Source organism: Octodon degus, unplaced genomic scaffold (genome assembly GCF_000260255.1).
Source record: "Octodon degus isolate 3935 unplaced genomic scaffold, OctDeg1.0 scaffold00153, whole genome shotgun sequence".
Lineage (NCBI taxonomy): Eukaryota > Metazoa > Chordata > Mammalia > Rodentia > Octodontidae > Octodon > Octodon degus.
Window position 1 is genome coordinate 6,272,348 of NW_004524729.1, and position 6,777 is coordinate 6,279,124.

Consider the following 6,777-nt stretch of genomic DNA (forward strand, 5'->3'; position numbering starts at 1 on the left):
CTCTCTCTCTCTCTCTCTCTCTCTCTCTCCCTCTCCCTCTCCCTCTCCCTCTTCATGTATTTGGCACAAGGTCTCACTATGCAGCTCAGACTTGAAGTGATCCTCCTGTTTTCAGCCTCCCCAGCACTGAGATTACCGGCGTGCACCACCACGCCCAGACTTAGTCGCAGGCTCAGCATGCCCTGGGGATGGGGCTGGCAAGACATGGGGACCAGGGATCAAACCCTGGTCTGTGTGCTTGCCAAAGGAGGCACTTAGCCTTACTCTGTTTAAATCGGAGCCACTTGTGAGACCAGAGCCCATTACTAGGAAAGGAAACATGGCCTCTTTAAGGAAAGAGCCTATTTTTTCGCCATGAGTATGTACAAAAATTATTTTTCCAATCTTTCCCTAAAGGTACCTAGAGCCACCATTTAAATTAAGAAGCTAGTTTACTTTGTAAAAGAAACTAACCAAACCTATCAAGGTTAAATATGGGATCTTAGCTGGCATCAAGGCACTAATCCTCTGGGTAGGGTGAGGGTTTGTGGAAATAATGCCAAATGGAATCCTGGCCCAAGTCCTTGTAGTTGCTTTTCTGATCCAGGGTATACTTGGAGTGATTTTACTTAGCAATTGACAGAACTTAAATATATTGATCTGTGATTTGTGAAGTATGAACCATATGGTAAGAAGAGCAAGGTACAAACTCCCTGCAGGTTATCCCCCAATATAGTAAATAAATAATATTGAATTTTAGGGGGAGTTGGAGTTGCAGATTATGTTGTTCTCATGATCTGGATTTCATCCCTTCTGTCCATCTGAATGGACCCTGTAAGAGTGGACTACCACAAACCTAACGAAAGTGGTATCCCCAGCTACAGACAAGACCAGGCCTATTTAGGGTGGTAGGGCCACCTAAATATGACAATGTCCCCAATTACAGCAACCATGCCAGGTGTAGCTTTTTTAGAACTGATTAATGTATCTCTAACGTGATACTAAAAATGCTGATATAGTGAATATTCCTTCCAATTCTCAGTTGTAAGTAGGATCAAGAGCAGTTAGCAGTTATAAAGGAAGAGCAACCATACACGTTATCTTGATCCAAAGCTATTTTAACTAGTGTTCTCTATTACAATCTAGTCCATGGGAACTTTGTCATGTGGACATTCCACATACAATTGATAACATCACACTAAATAGACATGAAGAAAGTGACAAGTGTTGGCAAAACAGTACATGTCAAAGGATAAACCCTCTGAGAATGGAGTTGTCAAATCAGTGAAGTTCTTAGGGGTGCAGTCTTCTAGGGAAAGCTGGGATATCTCCTTTAGTGTAAGGACAAGTTACTGCATTGTACATCCCTATCAAGGGGGTACAGCACTTGATGCACCTGTCTGCTTTCGGAGTCTGTGTGTATCATACTTGGGAATACCATCTGACACAGTTTTTGGGTAGCTTGAAAAATTACCAGCATTGGATGTGACCCAGGGAAAAAAGAGGGCTAGCTCTGCTAAAGATGCAGATTGGGGAATGGGTTCCCCTGCAGGACTTAGCAGGATCAGTGGCTTGGGTTAGCTTCATTTGTGGACTGTAAGACCCCTGTGTGGTACATCTGGCAAGCCCTAGGAGCATAATCTCAGCGCATACTCCTAGGGTTCTGGGGCAAGATCGCTCACCAAGTTAACCATGGTGTCTGGCGTGCTGCTGATAGAGGCTGGCAGAGGCCGAGTTCTTGACGGGTGCATAAATGAGCATGCAGTCACAGCTGCCTGTTCTGCGCTGGGTGTTGTCAGATCTACCAAGTCAGGAGGCCAGGCAGGCTCAGGTACAGTAAAGTCGGCATCCCTGGGGCTGAGTCCAAGCTTCTCCAGAAGGCGGTCGTCGTCTGTGGGAAGAGGGGGCTGCACCACCTTGTCATTGTTGCTTAGCCAGTTTTTACTGTCTGTCGAATATCTCACCAGTTAGCAGTTGAGATCAAGCTTGCCCCCTACTAAATGGCACCATCCCTGGAGGAAACCAACTAGTCATTCAGTGGGAAACTGGTTCCATTCCATCTTTTATGCTCCACTCACTTATTCTTACTTGAATTGATCCCTGGTTTGGGTATGAGTTGGTCTTTCTTGTCTACAGTGCCTTAGGTTAATGCCACTATCAAAGAACTTAGAGAGGACTGGAGAGATGGCTCAGTGGTCTAAAGCACCTACTTGAAACAAGCTTGGCAAAGCACAGGGACCTCAGTTCAATCCTCCAGCACCACATGCCAGCCAGCCCCGCCCCCTGGTGGGCTGAGCTGGCCACACACACACACACACACACACACACACAATAAATAAATGTAATAAATAAATAAATAAATATAACAAAGAACTTAGAGAATGCTCCATTTACCAACATGTGATCACCTGTAATGTTTCATTAGGCCCAAAACCTCATTTTATAGTTAAAGAGGTGTGACAATATGTGGGTTTGTCACGTGATATACTGCTTTTCTACTGCATTATCCCCAAGCAGTCAGACCAATAGAAGGATAAAAAGATACCTTAAAGGTTTGCTGAAAGTCCTAGCTCTAGGACAGCATCTTGGGTTAGAATATATGTAGTGAATCAGAGCTTGATATGTGGGTGCTACCCCCAAGAGATAGAATGTAAGTATTTGGGAGCAAAGACACAGTTCCACAAACCTAGAGGTTGGGAGTAGCTATTTCTTACTGTCATTCCTAGCAACATGATTTAGGATATACAGCCATGGAATCTGCTAGAGTACAGCCTGGTGTCCAGGTAGGAAACAGTTCCATGAGGGGATACCCATTAGTGGCAGGAAACAATAGCACCCCTCTGCCAGAATCTGGAGACTGCATGTCCCTGAGTTCCTTCTGCAGGTAGGCTAACAGGCAAGAAGAGATTATTCTGACTTGTATCTAAATGTCCCCCCAAAGTTTCATATAGTCATAGGTGGGACTTTTCCAAGGTGGCTGGATGTAGGGTATGTGGTACTAGGTTCAGGAGTATGTGATTACTAAATTAGCCCACTGATTGGTTTGGCACAGTTCTGAGGGTGCCCCGCTCTGAGTGAGTGCTATTCGCCCTTGGGGACAGAAAGACAGTTTGCTGGAAGCCTTCTGGCTTCCATTTGTTGTGAGTTGTTTATTTCTCCCTTTTGATGCCCCTCTGCCATACCACCTTAGTTTGGAGCCAGCCAACTGAACTGAAACCTCTGCAAACTGTGAGCTAAATAAACCTTTCTTCCTTTAACTGTCAGTGTCAGGCATTTTGTCTCAGCCATGAGAACAGTAAACACACAGAGCTAATAGATTTTGACGGATATGAGGATGTAGGTTGCTGCCACACAGTGGGATGAGCAGGAGTCTGGCTGGTCCTTAGTGGATTCACGTTGCATTTCCCTACTAGATCGTAATAGTAAAAGGGAGTTTCAGCAACTAGGGGTGCTCAGAGATGGAGGTCTGGGGGACCCCATGAAGCAAGCAATGTTTGTCACTGAAATTCTGGCTGAGGATGAGGCAGGAGGCGGATAATGAAGGTCAGTCAGAGCCCTGGAGCAGTTGCAGTAGTAGGGCCTCTTCTGTTAACTCTCTCACATTAAGGCTTTGTAGAGGCTGCAGCCAACTTTTGCTTTGAAAGAATTGTGTCAGAGAAGACTCCGCATAGACGTGAGGGGTGAAAGACAGTGTGGAGACTGATGCCGCAGCCCACCTTTAATAACATTGGACTTGCAAAGCTGCATCCCAAACACAGCATCTGTGCTTTGTCCACAGACCTTCTCTGGGACTACAGAGCCCCCTGTAGGCAAATGTCCATAGGTAAGTAGTTACAGTCCTGAGAGTTGCCCTGTACCTTTCTGAGGTCCTGGTAAAATGAATGTGCTGTTGCCCAAAGCAGTAGACTTGGCAACACATTCTTACGTTATGAACCCCATTTCCTTTGTCACCCTCCCTCCTATTTCATGGGATAAATTTTAGAACAAATCGCTTGTACTCAGGGCTTTGTCTCAGGCTGTGCTTTTAGAGGAAGCTAAAATACATTAACAATATTTTCCCAATTTATATAAGAAAAAATTGGGGGATATGTGCAGTAATAGATTATGAGGGTACAATGCCAAGAAATAATTGTCTGGCAATTATTTTTATTAAAATTTACTAAGGTTTGTTAAAATTTACCAAGCTGGGCAGATTTCAAAGAGAATCTGGATGAGGCTGTACCAGGGTGGATCTGTAATGTGTATGATGTGGCCACCAGGTTCCTCTGTTTCCTGTTCATTAGACCATTATGTTCAATTTTAGAGATAGATGAGATTATATGTTTTTTTCAACATAGTAAAAGGTACAGTCAATAAAAAGAAAAAGCAATTGGGCAAATGCAGAGACTGGGGTTTGATCCCCAGCACTACAGGCCACACCAGCCTCACTCCCAGGCACACTGAGCTGGCCACTGAGACCGGATGTGGTGGTATATGCGTGTAATCCCAGCACTGGGAAGACTGAAAGCAGGAGGATCACTACAAGTCCAAGCTGTGTGATGAGACCCTGTACCAAATACACACACAAAAGGAAAAAGCAGTTTACAGAATGGGAATATGTATTTTCAAACTGTATATCTGATATAGTCAATATCCAAATATTTACCCTGCTGGCCCCACCCCTGGGGTGCACTGAGACTCAATTGAGACCGGGTGTCGTGGCACACACCTGTAATGCCAGCACTTGGGAGGCTGAAAACAGGAGGATCACTACGAGTCTGATCTATATAGTGAAACCCTGTAGACCTTGTACCACCACATCCGGTCTCAGTGGCCAGCTCAGTGTGCCTGGGAGTGAGGATGGCGTGGCCTGTAGTGCTGCGGATCAAACCCCAGTCTCTGCATTTGCCCGATTGCTTTTTCCTTTTATTGACTGTACCTTTTACTATGTTGAAAAAAACATATAATCTCATCTATCTCTAAAATTCAACATAATGGTTTAATGAACAGGAAACAGAGGAACCTGGTGGCCACATCATACCCTGTATCACTCCTTAATAACAAAAATCCAAGTAACACAATTTTTAAAGTGGGCTGATGACTTGAATCTGCATTTCTCCAGAGAGCACATTGAGGTGCCTAGCAGGTGTGTGGTGTGGTGCTCAGTATCGCCCGTCACCAGGGAAGTGCAGTCGGTACCACAGTGAGACTGCAAGCTTACCTTAGGACAGCTGTTGTCAAATAGTTGTTGGTGAGCGCATAGAAAAGGGGGCTTATGCACACTGTTGGTGAGAATGAAGTTAGTACGGCACTAAAGAAAACTATGCAAATTCCTCAAAAATTACAATGGAACTACCATACAATCCAGTCGTCCCTCTTTGGAGTATATATCTAAAGGATATTAAGTCATTATTTTGAAGGACAGGTGTACCCCCATGTTCAGTGCAGCATGACTCATAATAGCTAAAATAGGGAGATACTCTAGTGCCCATCCATGGATGATAAAATGTCACTACCTAGATTATAGAGGAGGAGAGGAAGCGGATGTAGAGAGAGTGGCACAATGGCCCCCCAGGATTGCAGTTCTGGTGATGACATAATAGCCATTATGTAGTAATTAGCAATAATGACAAACTGTAGCTTAAAAACATGAGTTGGAGTTGGGTGTGGTGGCACACACCTATAATCCCAGCACCTAGGAGATTGAGGCAGAAGGATTTCTGTGAATTCAAGGTCAACCTGGGCTATATATTGAATTCAAGTTCAGTGTGAAGTACATGATGAGTCCCTATCTCAAAACAAAACAAAACAACAAAGAATATGTTGGGAAAGGTCTTGCCCTCTACTTTTTAGAAATAGTTTATGTAGGGTTGATATCATTTATTCCTTAGGTGTTTGTTATAATTTACCACTGAAGAAATCTGGATGTGAAGTTTTTGTGGAAAGGTTCTAGATTAGAAATTCATTTTTAAAAATGGCTATGTTTGCCTTATTTGTTTTTGGTCTTTTTTGATTTTACTGTATTTTTTGGTTGAATTGTTTTTAGGGAAGGTATTATTATTATTATTATTATTATTATTATTATTTGGTGGTACCAGGGGTCGAACTGAGGATCTTGCACTTGCGAGGCAAGCACTTATTCCACTGAGCTATCTCCCCAGCCCCTATTTTTTGGTTTTGGTGCCATGGACCAAACCCAGTGCTTCTAGCTTGCTAGGCAAGCATTCTACTGCTGAGCCAAATCTCCAGCCCCTAAAATGGCTATGGGACAGATCAGATTTTTCTATTCTTATTTCGGTCTTGGTAATCGGTGTCATTCAAGAAATTTGTTCACTTAACCTAAGTTGTCATACTTACAGTTTCTAAGTTGCTCATGTTTTTAAATATTGCTTATTAAAACACTATTGATGAATAACCACTAAGACAACAATATGCAATGTATTAATTATTGAAACTGTGCTAGTAATCAGTTTTGAAACTGTCTCATTGCTATTTATTTCTCAATAAGATTATTTTAAAAATAAAATACTTTTGAATCTGTTGTGATATTCCTGTTTTTACTTCTGCCCTTGGTGACATGTCTTCTCTTTTTTTCTTGATTACTTTTATTAGAACTTTTATCAATTTTGTTTGCTTGGGCTGGAGAGATGGCTCAGTAGTCTAAAGCACCTACTTTGAACAAGTTTAGCAAAGCACAGGGACTGCAGTTCAATCCCCCAGCACCACATGCCAGCCAGCCCCGCCCCCTGGTGGGCTGAGCTGGCCACACACATACACACACACACAAATTTAAAAAAAAGAAAATCAGCGGAGCTTTAT